Raw genomic sequence first — 15,958 nt, forward strand, 5'->3', positions numbered from 1 at the left:
GCAGAGACATAAAAATGGTATCCGTGAGTTCGTCTGCTAGCATGCTAGTAGATACCATAGACTTCTAGTCATTGCGCTAATGCTAGTTAGCAACTTTCTTTGAACCTCACGCAGAGGCATAAAAATGGTAATCATGAGTTCATCTGCTAGCATGCTAGTAGATACCATAGACTTCTAGTCATTGCGCTAATGCTAGTTAGCAACTTTCTTCGAACCTCACGCAAAGACATAAAAATGGTATCCATGAGTTCATCTGCTAGCATGCTAGTAGATACCATAGACTTCTAGTCATTGCGCTAATGCTAGTTATCATTGGCTCGTGAAACTACCTTCTAACTTCCTTCATACTGGATACATAAAAATGGTATCCGTGAGTTCGTCTGCTAGCATGCTAGTAGATACCATAGACTTCTAGTCATTGCGCTAATGCTAGTTATCATTGGCTCGTGAAACTACCTTCTAACTTCCTTCATACTGGATACATAAAAATGGTATCCGTGAGTTCGTCTGCTAGCATGCTAGTAGATACCATAGACTTCTAGTCATTGCGCTAATGCTAGTTATCATTGGCTCATGAAACTACCTTCTAACTTCCTTCATACTGGATACATAAAAATGGTATCCGTGAGTTCGTCTGCTAGCATGCTAGTAGATACCATAGACTTCTAGTCATTGCGCTAATGCTAGTTATCATTGGCTCATGAAACTACCTTCTAACTTCCTTCATACTGGATACATAAAAATGGTATCCGTGAGTTAATCTGACTCTCGGGAAGTAGATAAAGTCCGGGCCTCATTGCCAAAATCCCAAAGTATCCCTTTAAATAAACAACACACCTTTTTATAGGGTTAGGGTTCCCACTGGGGAAAATATTTCCATGTTAGAGCGTTTGTTTACGTAAAACAGACTGAAGACAAGAGTGGACAACCTGTGCTAATTAGCAATCTGCGTCTCCGAAACACCTGTGTGTGTAAACGGAAGACAAATGAGTTGTCATGGAAACATACTGTCAGCTGCAACTGTGATAAAACACTGTATTGTAAGTGTGTATTTAGCATTTGTGAGAATGTTTTTTTTTTTTTGACGTTATATGAAAGTAGAGGGGTTTATGTTTTCTAGAAACAGTACCACAATTAGAGAAGCGATTCACGTTTAGATGGGGACTATTTGGCTGTTTTGGTTTCCCAGAGCCAATTCGTCTTTTAACAGCTGTCAGAGCAGATCACTGCACCTGTACATAGCCCATCTATAATTTAGCTCAAACAACTACCTCTTCCCCTACTGTATTTATTTATTTATTTTGCTCCTTTGCACCCCATTATTTCTATTTCTACTTTGCACTTTCTTCCACTACAAATCTACCATTCCAGTGTTTTACTTGCTATATTGTATTTACTTCGCCACCATAGCCTATTTTTTGCCTTTACCTCCCTTCTCACCTCATTTCTCACTTTGTATATAGACTTATTTTACTACTATATTATTGACTGTATGTTTGTTTTACTCCATGTGTAACTCTGTGTTGTTGTATGTTGTCGAACTGCTTTGCTTTATCTTGGCCAGGTCGCAATTGTAAATGAGAACTTGTTTCTCAACTTGCCCACCTGGTTAAATAAAGGTGAAATACATATAAATAAATAAAATAAATAAACATGTAATGTCCTTACATTTTTTTTGTCATTCAGACGACGCTCTTATCCAGAGCGACTTACAAGCATCGATTTTCATGCCACCAGAATAAGACCTTCGATATTTATTCGGAAAGAAGGAGCATCACTGTGTACTTTTATGAATGGGTTAGTTAAATGAATGGGTTAGTTAAATGAAAGGGTTAGTTAAATGAATGGGTTAGTTAAATTAATGCGTTAGTTAAGTGAAAGGGTTAGTTAAATGAATGGGTTAGTTAAATGAATGGGTTAGTTAAATGAAAGGCAAGTTGGTGGTGGGTTAATACTCTTTGAAGATTTCATCATGAACCTGCAGGAACAAGTCAGTGCTTTGATGTTTGCAGGTGTTGTCCAGGGTCACGCCAAGGTTTCATTGTACTCTTGGAGGGGAACAACGTGGAGTTGTTGTCAACCGTGATGATGGAGAGGTCTTGAAGCGGGCTGGCCTTCCAACGGGGAGGAAGAGCAGCTCTATCTTGTCGAGGTTGAGCTTACGGTGGGCCGACATCCATGTTGAGATATTTGACCCGGCACGCAGAGATGAGTGTCGCCATCTGGGTGTCAGAAAGGGGGGAAGGAGAAAAGTAGTTGAGTGTCATCCTCATAGGAATGATAGGCGAGACCATGTGAGGATATGACAGAGCTGAATGACTTGGTGTGTAGAGAGAAGAGGAGAGGGCCATCCTCATAGCAGTGATAGGAGAGACCATGTGAGGATATGACCAGTGACTTGGTGTATAGAGAGAAGAGGAGAGGGCCATCCTCATAGCAGTGATAGGAGAGACCATGATGGAGCTGAGTGACTTGGTGTGTAGAGAGACATCCACGAGTTCATCTGTCTCTGGGGGAAGGAGATAAAGGGGTCCTCTGCCAAAATCCCAAAGTATCCCTTTAATTCTGGTTGATGTGTCAACAATCAGCTACAAGTTATGAGCAGTTCACACACCAAATAGGCCACTAGAAAGACAGCTATTTTTTTGTACCTTTATTTAACGAGGCAAGTCAGTTAAGAACAAATTCTTATTTTCAATGACGGCCTACCAGGGAACAGTGGGTTAACTGCCTCGTTCAGGGGGCAGAACGACAGATTTGTACCTTGTCAGGTCTGGGATTCGATCTTGCAACCTTTCGGTTACTAGTCCAACACTCTAACTAACCACTAGGCTACGCTACCGCCCCAAATTTAAAGAAGATGGGCCCCTAGTTTACAAAAAGACAGACAGCTATTTAAAGAAGATGGGCCCCTAGTTTACAAAAAGACAGACAGCTATTTAAAGAAGATGGGCCCACAGTTTACAAAAAGACAGACAGCTATTTAAAGAAGATGGGCCCCTAGTTTACAAAAAGACAGACAGCTATTTAAAGAAGATGGGCCCACAGTTTACAAAAAGACAACGACTAGACAACGACAGATTTCAGAAAATTATACTTCTCACTCCTGGAGATATCAGGAGACCTCTAGTTATAGATCGAACTATAAGGATTAACATTTAGGCTCCTTTAGTCCTGTCCTTTTTCTCTCCGTGTTTGTGTACTCTGTACAGCTCTCCCCTGGTCAGTTCTAAATCTGTGCTATATTGGCTCATACTTTAAGAGTTACACCAGGAAGTCATCTCTTTCCCAGCCCTCCCCCCTTTTCATCTATGATCTGAGTATTATCTTGTATTGACAGAATCTGTCACCATCTCTGTCTGACACCGGTCCTGAAAACTGAACTGCACACTAGTTTTAGGTTATTTTCCAGTGTTGGTAAAAGTACCCAAATGTCATTTTTGAGTAAAAGTATAGATACCTTAATAGAAAGTTACTTAAGTAAAAGTCAAAGTCACCCAGTAAAATACTACTTGAGTAAAAGTCTAAAAGTATTTGGTTGTAAATATACTTAAGTATCAAAAATAAAAGTATAAATACTTAAATAATTCCTTCTTTTAAACAGACGGCACCATTTTCTTGTTTTTAAATCGTATGGTTAGCCAGGTGCACACTTCAACACTCAGACATAATTGACCAAAGATGCATTTGTGTTTAGCGAGTCCGCCAGATCAGAGGCAGAAGGGATGGACCATGTGTTGTCTTCATAAGTGCGTGAATGGGACTATTTTCCTGTCCTGTCTAAGCATTCAAAATGTAACGAGTACTTTTGGTTGTCAGGTAAAATGTATGGAGTAAAAATTACATACTTTTCTTTAGGAATGTAGTGAAGTAAAAGTAGCGAAAATATAAATAGTAAAGATACTCCCCCCCAAAAAATATCTTAAGTAGTACTTTAAAGTATTTTAACTTAAGTACTTTACACCACTGGCTATTTCCCAATAACATTGAGAGCAGCCTGCAGGTGATCTGGAGTAGAGAGTTTATAAAGATCGCCTTTTATTTTTGACTTAACAGTTATTTTTCTGTACTGCATTGTTGCTTTAAGGGCTTGTAAAGAAGTAAGAATTTCACTGTCGTATTCGGAGCATGTGACATAATCAAATTGTGATTTGCGTTATTGTTTTGTTGTCAATAACTTACTGATAAGAACTTAACTCTTATCAACTGTTGGACTTTGGTAACCTTGTAACCTAAGTTGTGTGAATGATACTGTAATCAACTTAGTATTCAAAACAAACCCTCTTTTTAGAATTTGAAGTAGTGTATTTCTTCACTCAACACTAACTACCAGTATAAAACAGTGTCTAGCTACTATAAATAACTCAGGAGAAGAAGATAGACTTTTAGCACTCACTAAAGTCCTCTACTATAACTCAGGAGAAGAAGATAGACTTTTAGCACTCACTAAGTCCTCTACTATAACTCAGGAGAAGATAGACTTTTAGCACTCACTAAAGTCCTCTACTATAACTCAGGAGAAGATAGACTTTTAGCACTCACTAAGTCCTCTACTATAACTCAGGAGAAGAAGATAGACTTTTAGCACTCACTAAAGTCCTCTACTATAACTCAGGAGAAGAAGATAGACTTTTAGCACTCACTAAAGTCCTCTGCTATAACTCAGGAGAAGATAGACTTTTAGCACTCACTAAGTCCTCTACTATAACTCTGGAGAAGATAGACTTTTAGCACTCACTAAAGTCCTCTACTATAACTCAGGAGAAGAAGATAGACTTTTAGCACTCACTAAGTCCTCTACTATAACTCAGGAGAAGATAGACACTCACTAAAGTCCTCTACTATAACTCTGGAGAAGATAGACTTTTAGCACTCACTAAAGTCCTCTACTCCAAAGCCTCCATTTTGGGTCTGTGTGTGTCTCTGTGTGGCTTCTAGAGGAAGTGGTGCTCCAGCAAACTAGTTTCCTGCAGCCCCCCCTGAACACACACAGCGAGAAGAGGGGGAAAGCAACACAACACAGCGAGAAAGAAGGGGGAAAGCAACACACACACAACACACACAAAAAAAAGGTTAGCGAGTGAAGAAAATGGCGATGGTACAGGACAAATGGCTCCTCTCGTAAAAGCGGCAAATGCGTTGAATTTCTTTAGTCTTTAGCCTTACAGCCGGCTTCCATTTCCACTCTGTTGTTGCACTTTATATTGTATGAGGTAAGGCTTTTTTTCTTCTAGATTGTGTTATCGTGTTGTTTATTGTTTTAGCCAGTATATCGATGTGTTACGCAGGTAACCGGGGGAAAGCTTGTCGTAGTTCAGTTTGCCCGCTGGTTGGTTACCTAGCTAGCTTGTTAGCCCGTTTCTAATGAACATGTTATCTACATAAGTCGTAGTTCAGTTTGCCCGCTGGTTGGTTACCTAGCTAGCTTGTTAGCCCGTTTCTAATGAACATGTTAGCTACATAAGTCGTAGTTCAGCTTGCCCGCTGGTTGGTTACCTAGCTAGCTTGTTAGCCCGTTTCTAATGAACATGTTAGCTACATAAGTCGTAGTTCAGTTTGCCCGCTGGTTGGTTACCTAGCTAGCTTGTTAGCCCGTTTCTAATGAACATGTTAGCTACATAAGTCGTAGTTCAGTTTGCCCGCTGGTTGGTTACCTAGCTAGCTTGTTAGCCCGTTTCTAATGAACATGTTAGCTACATAAGTCGTAGTTCAGTTTGCCCGCTGGTTGGTTACCTAGCTAGCTTGTTAGCCCGTTTCTAATGAACATGTTAGCTACATAAGTCGTAGTTACGCGGTACTGTGTGTGTTTTTCTTTCCATGGAAGAAAATAGCGAAACGACTGTGTTTAAAAAAAAAAAAAAGGATTGAAAGGCCACTGTACGATTTTGATTAGTTAATATTACCGGTATTGTGGATGACCCGGTGTGAAAGTTCTGTTGGCTAGCTAGCTAGTTAGCTAAATGTTGGCTACGTTGCCTTGCAGACAAGACGATGGTGCAGAATTAAAGGGCGTCAAATATAAGGCGATTTTTCTGGTAACTTAATTTCATCAACATTGCCAACACATAGATGTTAAGATTTCTGCTTAACTGTTTGATCGATTTGTGATTTCGTTTTTTTTTACCAATAGCTAGTTAAGAGAATGTTAGTTAGGCTAACTGCTAGTTAGCATAAATTCAACCAAGTTGTCCCTTGGATACGCGGCTGCAGAATGTCCTCACTGTAGCCACGGCACAGGTTTATTAACAAATAACTTTAGTGTGCAAAAAATATCTTATTTGTCCTTGGGTTGTTTTGATAACCAGCAAGCTATTGTCCCGGTGTTTCAGACTGTATTTTGTTTTAGTTAGCCTGTTAGCTAGCTAAACAACCGAGATTTTATGCACAGGAGTAGCCTAGCGCTAACTAGTTACATTGCATTAGCTAGTTATCGATTTTGGCTGTTCTTCTTCTATCAAACCAAACAAGTGTTTCCTAAAGTAATACATATACATTTTAAACATGTGTGATGTTTACTAGTTAGCTGTTAACGCCGTGTGAATAAACACCTTTCGCAGAGCCAGCCAGTACAGTCAGTGGCCATGTTAAGCTGGTTAGCAAACCATCTAATGGCCGATCAACACCGATCAAAACCCTCTTATTTTCCTTTCAGGCTTAAACTCTTATTAACGTTTGGCTAGCTGACCGATAAGGGTGCACCTGCAGCCAGCAATTCGGGGCGTTCCTGTATCTGCAGGATCCCCTCTTTTATATACTTCTATTGGTCGAATTTTTTTTTAGGCTATGACTTCAGTACATAGGCGGGAGGCTGAGGCGCTCCAGTACAGTAGATGGCGGTAATGCGCCATAACATTGGATGCCAACTGCCGATAAACCCCACAGAAGAGGCGGGAAGCAATAACCGTAGCTAGCTATATGTAACCGATGTGAAATGGCTAGGTAGTTAGTGGTGGTGCGCGCTAATAGCGTTTCAATCGGTGACGTCACTCGCTCTGAGACCTTGAAGTAGTCGTTTCCCCCTTTGCTCTGCAAGGGCCGCGGATTTTGTGGAACGATGGGTAACGATGCTTCGTGGGGTGGCTGTTGTCGATGTGTGCAGAGGGTCCCTGGTTCGAGCCCAGGTAGGGGCGAGGAGAGGGACGGAAGCTACACTGTTACATATAGCTAGTACACATCTGTCGTGACCTTCGCCCCCGCCTGTCGGGCTCTGTTTTCCCACAGTTCTGTTAACGACGGTGACGGCAGGCGTGTGCTAGCTTAGCCGGGAGCAACACTGTCTTAGCTGACTAGCAAGCTAGCTGTCGGGCACGGTTTTCTCTGGTACACAGGATGCTGGGGGGGTGACACCGTGTGCTAACTAGAAGCTAGTACACAGTGTTGCTAGCGGGAGGCGGGGATGACCGGTAGACAGTGCCCATGGCCCCGACGGTACACGGCAGACGGGAGGCGGGGGCAACATCGTGTGCTAGCTAACAAGCAAGCTTGCACACGGTGTCGTTAGCTAGCTAGTTTGCGCGCGGTGTCGCTTGCTAGCTAGTTTGCGCGCGGTGTCGCTTGCTAGCTAGTTTGCGCTCGGTGTCGTTAGCTAGCTAGTTTGCGCTCGGTGTCGTTAGCTAGCTAGTTTGCGCGCGGTGTTGCTCCAGCCTCACGCCTGCTGTACTAGTGGGAGGTGGGGGCAACCGTTTTCCCACATTTCTTTTAACGTCTCTATGTGGTCAACATGCTCATTGGCTCTGCCCAGGCCCATAGTACATCATGTACTAGGTTACATGTAGTAGGCATGGCAAACCCGTTTTGGTCACTTCTGGTAAATCTTCAAAAATAAATAAATCGCAGTCAGGGCATAAAATGTACTTTTGGGTCCACCAGCCACTGTGGCAAGTAGATTTAAAAATAAATAATACCAGCCAAAATATTTTTGGGGGCCCTAAAATTATACCAGTGAAACACAAAAAAAAACAGATCAGCATGCATTGTAATGTTTCTAAAACAAATGTTTTACTAGTAAGAGGTAATGCGGTATATTGTTTAGTTTCATATTTTTTTGTCTATTAACCAAAATGTCACAGATGAGACAAAAAAAATGTGCCTGCCCCTTTAAGGGCAGCAGGTTACCATGGTAACATGACTTGTCATGTGACTAGTACAAGTGTTGTCTTCTCTTAACAGTTGAAACTCAAACATTTTGGAAAAACATCCTAGCTTGTAAACTAAACAATGTAAATAGACCAAGAAACACGAGGATAAAGTCTCAATTCAGTTGACTTTCTTTTCAAGTAAATTAGATGAACTTGCATGCCCACACTTCTAAAAAATGAATATTTCACTCTGCTCTTGACGTGCCCACAGCCCCCAACCAGGAAGTGTTGCAGCGTGAGGTGGAATAGGCTTATTTAAGATTTCTTCTACTTTGACTTTGTGCTATTAATTTACTAGCAATGAAAAAAAATGGCAAAAAAGACTTTGAAAACAGCTACTGCAGCATTCATTTGACTATAAATGTGATCATACTTGACTATTTTTATTCACAAATGTGAATGAAATGCTCGCACTGTAGAGCTCTGACCACCTGCCAACGTGGCTAGTGAAATAGACATCGTACCTGCCGTTGCCAAAATCTACCCGTATTTGGCAGGTGGTAGGTGTTAATGTGAGGCCCTGATTGCAGCATGTTTTTGGACTCATTCAGCAGTTTTTACCCGCTGATTTAAAAAAAAAGTACAATACCTTTTGGAAATTCATGTTGAAAATGATGCTGTTTCTGCTTCCTGTTGACAAGACGTTTGATAAATAGCCGAATGTCAAAACAAGTTTTTAACGTGTCCAGATCAATAACCGAATGTCAAAACAGTTTTAACGCGTCCAGATCAATAACCGAATGTCAAAACAGTTTTAACGTGTCCAGATCAATAACCGAATGTCAAAACAGTTTTAACGCGTCCAGATCAATAACCGAATGTCAAAACAGTTTTAACGCGTCCAGATCAATAACCGAATGTCAAAACAGTTTTAACGCGTCCAGATCAATAACCGAATGTCAAAACAGTTTTAACGTGTCCAGATCAATAACCGAATATGTGGAAACGGTTTGATATGTTGAAACCATAAACATAACATGTACTACCTGGTAATCACATGACTTCATTCACCAAAAACCCTGTTGTTTCAACAAGTGGCAATAAATCCCTGGTATCGATAAGGGGGGAAATCAGGTTGTACGTACGGATGAAACTAACACAACAGCAACAACCTCTCCAGTTTCCATCACAGGTTAGCGAACAACCTACAGAAGACAGTTCGCTACTAAAAACACAAAAGAGAAAAGCAACACCTAATAGCCAACTCATATCACGTTGAAATGTTACATTTTAGTCACTTAGCAGACGCTCTTATCCAGAGCGATTTACAGTAGTGAATGCATACATTTCATTTAAAAAAAATTTTATTCTCCGTACTAGTTCCCCGTGGGAATCGAACCCACAACCCTGGCGTTGCAAACACCATGCTCTACCAACTGAGCCACACGGGAAATCAATTGCGCGAGAGCGGGGAGATGAGGTTCAACCAACACAGTTTAACAACAACAACAAAAAACACAGGATTCTGGGAATAATGTGTACATCACTGTTTAGAGAACAATTTCCTAAAGGACTGCTAGCTTCATTTTGAAGTATTACGCTTTCCCCCCACTTTTTTTTCTTTAGTGGGTCGCCCAACGCAGTAAGAGTAACGCAACACTTTATTGTTGTTGTTGTTAATCACGTCCATCGACGTCACACTGAAATCAATAGAACAGGAAGCTAATGGTTTGGGGTTTAGCTCTGCTTAAACTAACACTATTCACAGGCCACAGGGACACTTGGAATAACCTTTAACCTTTACGCGGTTGCTTAGATGAGCTCCTGCGGAAGGGTTATAACCTTTACGTGGTTGGTTAGATGAGCTCTTGCGGAAGGGTTATAACCTTTACGTGGTTGGTTAGATGAGCTCTTGCGGAAGGGTTATAACCTTTACGTGGTTGGTTAGATGAGCTCTTGCGGAAGGGTTATAACCTTTACGTGGTTGGTTAGATGAGCTCTTGCGGAAGGGTTATAACCTTTACGTGGTTGGTTAGATGAGCTCTTGCGGAAGGGTTATAACCTTTACGTGGTTGGTTAGATGAGCTCTTGCGGAAGGGTTATAACCTTTACGTGGTTGGTTAGATGAGCTCTTGCGGAAGGGTTATAACCTTTACGTGGTTGGTTAGATGAGCTCTTGCGGAAGGGTTATAACCTTTACGTGGTTGGTTAGATGAGCTCCTGCGGAAGGGTTATAACCTTTACGTGGTTGGTTAGATGAGCTCCTGCGGAAGGGTTATAACCTTTACGTGGCTGGTTAGATGAGCTCCTGCAGAAGGGTTATATCTATATTCTGGAACATCGGATGTTGGTTTAGGAAGGCTGCCACGACAGTAAGGGTTATATCTATATTCTGGAACATCGGATGTTGGTTTAGGAAGGCTGCCACGACAGTAAGGGTTATATCTATATTCTGGAACATCGGATGTTGGTTTAGGAAGGCTGCCACGACAGTAAGGGTTATATCTATATTCTGGAACATCGGATGTTGGTTTAGGAAGGCTGCCACGACAGTAAGGGTTATATCTATATTCTGGAACATCGGATGTTGGTTTAGGAAGGCTGCCACGACAGTAAGGGTTATATCTATATTCTGGAACATCGGATGTTGGTTTAGGAAGGCTGCCACGACAGTAAGGGTTATATCTATATTCTGGAACATCGGATGTTGGTTTAGGAAGGCTGCCACGACAGTAAGGGTTATATCTATATTCTGGAACATCGGATGTTGGTTTAGGAAGGCTGCCACGACAGTAAGGGTTATATCTATATTCTGGAACATCGGATGTTGGTTTAGGAAGGCTGCCACGACAGTAAGGGTTATATCTATATTCTGGAACATCGGATGTTGGTTTAGGAAGGCTGCCACGACAGTAAGGGTTATATCTATATTCTGGAACATCGGATGTTGGTTTAGGAAGGCTGCCACGACAGTAAGGGTTATATCTATATTCTGGAACATCGGATGTTGGTTTAGGAAGGCTGCCACGACAGTAAGGGTTATATCTATATTCTGGAACATCGGATGTTGGTTTAGGAAGGCTGCCACGACAGTAAGGGTTATATCTATATTCTGGAACATCGGATGTTGGTTTAGGAAGGCTGCCACGACAGTAAGGGTTATATCTATATTCTGGAACATCGGATGTTGGTTTAGGAAGGCTGCCACGACAGTAAGGGTTATATCTATATTCTGGAACATCGGATGTTGGTTTAGGAAGGCTGCCACGACAGTAAGGGTTATATCTATATTCTGGAACATCGGATGTTGGTTTAGGAAGGCTGCCACGACAGTAAGGGTTATATCTATATTCTGGAACATCGGATGTTGGTTTAGGAAGGCTGCCACGACAGTAAGGGTTATATCTATATTCTGGAACATCGGATGTTGGTTTAGGAAGGCTGCCACGACAGTAAGGGTTATATCTATATTCTGGAACATCGGATGTCGGTTTAGGAAGGCTGCCACGACAGTAAGGGTTATATCTATATTCTGGAACATCGGATGTCGGTTTAGGAAGGCTGCCACGACAGTAAGGGTTATATCTATATTCTGGAACATCGGATGTTGGTTTAGGAAGGCTGCCACGACAGTAAGGGTTATATCTATATTCTGGAACATCGGATGTTGGTTTAGGAAGGCTGCCACGACAGTAAGGGTTATATCTATATTCTGGAACATCGGATGTCGGTTTAGGAAGGCTGCCACGACAGTAAGGGTTATATCTATATTCTGGAACATCGGATGTTGGTTTAGGAAGGCTGCCACGACAGTAAGGGTTATATCTATATTCTGGAACATCGGATGTTGGTTTAGGAAGGCTGCCACGACAGTAAGGGTTATATCTATATTCTGGAACATCGGATGTTGGTTTAGGAAGGCTGCCACGACAGTAAGGGTTATATCTATATTCTGGAACATCGGATGTTGGTTTAGGAAGGCTGCCACGACAGTAAGGGTTATATCTATATTCTGGAACATCGGATGTTGGTTTAGGAAGGCTGCCACGACAGTAAGGGTTATATCTATATTCTGGAACATCGGATGTTGGTTTAGGAAGGCTGCCACGACAGTAAGGGTTATATCTATATTCTGGAACATCGGATGTTGGTTTAGGAAGGCTGCCACGACAGTAAGGGTTATATCTATATTCTGGAACATCGGATGTTGGTTTAGGAAGGCTGCCACGACAGTAAGGGTTATATCTATATTCTGGAACATCGGATGTTGGTTTAGGAAGGCTGCCACGACAGTAAGGGTTATATCTATATTCTGGAACATCGGATGTTGGTTTAGGAAGGCTGCCACGACAGTAAGGGTTATATCTATATTCTGGAACATCGGATGTTGGTTTAGGAAGGCTGCCACGACAGTAAGGGTTATATCTATATTCTGGAACATCGGATGTTGGTTTAGGAAGGCTGCCACGACAGTAAGGGTTATATCTATATTCTGGAACATCGGATGTTGACAGTAAGGGTTATATCTATATTCTGGAACATCGGATGTCGGTTTAGGAAGGCTGCCACGACAGTAAGGGTTATATCTATATTCTGGAACATCGGATGTTGGTTTAGGAAGGCTGCCACGACAGTAAGGGTTATATCTATATTCTGGAACATCGGATGTTGGTTTAGGAAGGCTGCCACGACAGTAAGGGTTATATCTATATTCTGGAACATCGGATGTTGGTTTAGGAAGGCTGCCACGACAGTAAGGGTTATATCTATATTCTGGAACATCGGATGTTGGTTTAGGAAGGCTGCCACGACAGTAAGGGTTATATCTATATTCTGGAACATCGGATGTTGGTTTAGGAAGGCTGCCACGACAGTAAGGGTTATATCTATATTCTGGAACATCGGATGTCGGTTTAGGAAGGCTGCCACGACAGTAAGGGTTATATCTATATTCTGGAACATCGGATGTCGGTTTAGGAAGGCTGCCACGACAGTAAGGGTTATATCTATATTCTGGAACATCGGATGTCGGTTTAGGAAGGCTGCCACGACAGTAAGGGTTATATCTATATTCTGGAACATCGGATGTTGGTTTAGGAAGGCTGCCACGACAGTAAGGGTTATATCTATATTCTGGAACATCGGATGTTGGTTTAGGAAGGCTGCCACGACAGTAAGGGTTATATCTATATTCTGGAACATCGGATGTTGGTTTAGGAAGGCTGCCACGACAGTAAGGGTTATATCTATATTCTGGAACATCGGATGTTGGTTTAGGAAGGCTGCCACGACAGTAAGGGTTATATCTATATTCTGGAACATCGGATGTTGGTTTAGGAAGGCTGCCACGACAGTAAGGGTTATATCTATATTCTGGAACATCGGATGTTGGTTTAGGAAGGCTGCCACGACAGTAAGGGTTATATCTATATTCTGGAACATCGGATGTTGGTTTAGGAAGGCTGCCACGACAGTAAGGGTTATATCTATATTCTGGAACATCGGATGTTGGTTTAGGAAGGCTGCCACGACAGTAAGGGTTATATCTATATTCTGGAACATCGGATGTTGGTTTAGGAAGGCTGCCACGACAGTAAGGGTTATATCTATATTCTGGAACATCGGATGTTGGTTTAGGAAGGCTGCCACGACAGTAAGGGTTATATCTATATTCTGGAACATCGGATGTTGGTTTAGGAAGGCTGCCACGACAGGTAACAGACATCTGTTTTTTGTTTTGTTTGTTTTCTTAAACGAATTACGACGCGACATAGAGGATATCAACAGTGACAACGGTTGGCTGCTATTTTAAGGGATAGTTTGACTGTCAAATCCCATGTTGGTGTGTGGCCATCGGCCCTTCTACATTTTTCATTTTTTCCCCCTTCATTTTGTTTGACATTTTAGTCATTTAACAGATGCTCTTTATGCAGAGCCACTTACAGGAGCGTTTAGGGTTCAGTGCCTTGTTCAAGGGAACATCCATAATGTTTTTATTTTTTACGTGGCCAGCTCGGATTCGACCCAGCGACCTTTCGGTTACTGGCCCAACCCTGTCAATTCCAGTCTATCTCAGAAAGTTAACCAAATTCCATTTTTAATTATGTTTTTTATTCTGAATCAAAAAACTTTTTAGTGTATTACCTGAATGAAATTGAATTAAAATGGAATTGACCCAAACCCTGGTAGACGGGTCCGTAGCTAGATAAATGGAATTGACCCAAACCCTGGTAGACGGGTCCGTAGCTAGATCTATATAATATTTACATTTCTGAAATAAGAAACTTATTTTAAACTCTTAACGCCTAGTGGTCTATTCCATACTAACTGAATGTAAAAAATAAATAAAAAATATTATTTCACCTTTATTTAACCAGGTAGGCAAGTAGAGAACAAGTTCTCATTAACAACTGCGACTTGGCCAAGATAAAGCAAAGCAGTTCGACAACATACAACAACACAGAGTTACACATGGAGTAAAACAAACATACAGTCAATAATACAGTAGAAAAATAAGTCTATGTACAATGTGAGCAAATGAGGTGAGATAAGGGAGGTAAAGGCAAAAAAGGCCATGGTGGCAAAGTAAACACAATATAGCAAGTAAAACTGGAATGGTAGATTTGTAGTGGAAGAAAGTGCAAAGTAGAAATACTGGGGTGCAAAGGAGCAAAATAAATAAATAAGACAACAAAAAAAAACTGTCTCTTAAAATGTATACCAAACAAAAAACCTTTGATTTTCAAAGTATTTTTAAATTTTTTTTACAAGCGCCACTGAAAATTGTACCAAAAAAAAAATCACATTTTACAGTAAGATCCTTTTCAGATCCAAAGTTCTGTAGCAGAATTAAACGTGAGGGAGATTTTACTGTAATTCTGTTACCAAACTTTGCATCTGCAGTTTGTTCCACTAAAATGTAATTTATTTTACAGTGTTAATTGTTCTAAGTAGCCATTGTGCTTAGAGTTGTGTGGTTTGTTTTTAACCTATTAATTATTTTTTTTAAATCAATGGTTTTTATTTGGTATACAGTTTTACATTCTCTACATAGTTCTGTTATTGTAGAATTTCCCTAGTCTGCTGTGGTTATTCTTAGACTGGAGAGTTAATTAGTGACCAGGATAAATGATCTGACTGGTCTTTGACTGGAGAGTTAATTAGTGACCAGGATAAATGATCTGACTGGTCTTTGACTGGAGAGTTAATTAGCGACCAGGATAAATGATCTGACTGGTCTTTGACTGGAGAGTTAATTAGCGACCAGGATAAATGATCTGACTGGTCTTTGACTGGAGAGTTAATTAGCGACCAGGATAAATGATCTGACTGGTCTTTGACTGGAGAGTTAATTAGTGACCAGGATAAATGATCTGACTGGTCTTTGACTGGAGAGTTAATTAGCGACCAGGATAAATGATCTGACTGGTCTTTGACTGGAGAGTTAATTAGCGACCAGGATAAATGATCTGACTGGTCTTTGACTGGAGAGTTAATTAGCGACCAGGATAAATGATCTGACTGGTCTTTGACTGGAGAGTTAATTAGCGACCAGGATAAATGATCTGACTGGTCTTTGACTGGAGAGTTAATTAGTGACCAGGATAAATGATCTGACTGGTCTTTGACTGGAGAGTTAATTAGTGACCAGGATAAATGATCTGACTGGTCTTTGACTGGAGAGTTAATTAGCGACCAGGATAAATGATCTGACTGGTCTTTGACTGGAGAGTTAATTCATTTATTTATATGTTTTATTTAACCTTAACTTACTTGCCTAGTTAAATTAAAGATCAAATTCTTATTTACAATGACGGCCTACCCCGGGTCAAACCTGAACGACGCTGGGCCAATTGTGCGCCGACCTATGGGACTCCCAA

General features: G+C 41.1%; 1 protein-coding gene across 7 annotated transcripts in view; it reads left to right on the plus strand.

Moving 5' to 3' along the window:
- The first annotated feature begins 4,876 nt into the window (after positions 1–4,876).
- LOC106592806 (trinucleotide repeat-containing gene 6A protein) overlaps positions 4,877–15,958 on the plus strand; it is a 72,893-nt gene continuing 61,811 nt past the window's right edge. For 3 of the 7 annotated variants that reach the window (XM_082972989.1, XM_082972988.1, XM_082972993.1), the window contains exon 1: positions 4,877–5,213. The gene's annotated coding sequence lies outside the window, so the exon portion shown is untranslated. The remainder of the gene's footprint in view (positions 5,214–15,958) is intronic. The other 4 variants (XM_082972990.1, XM_082972991.1, XM_082972994.1 and 1 more) reach the window with 3 other exon arrangements.

This window comes from Salmo salar, chromosome 03 (genome assembly GCF_965601325.2).
Source record: "Salmo salar chromosome 03, fSalSal1, whole genome shotgun sequence".
NCBI classification, from domain to species: domain Eukaryota; kingdom Metazoa; phylum Chordata; class Actinopteri; order Salmoniformes; family Salmonidae; genus Salmo; species Salmo salar.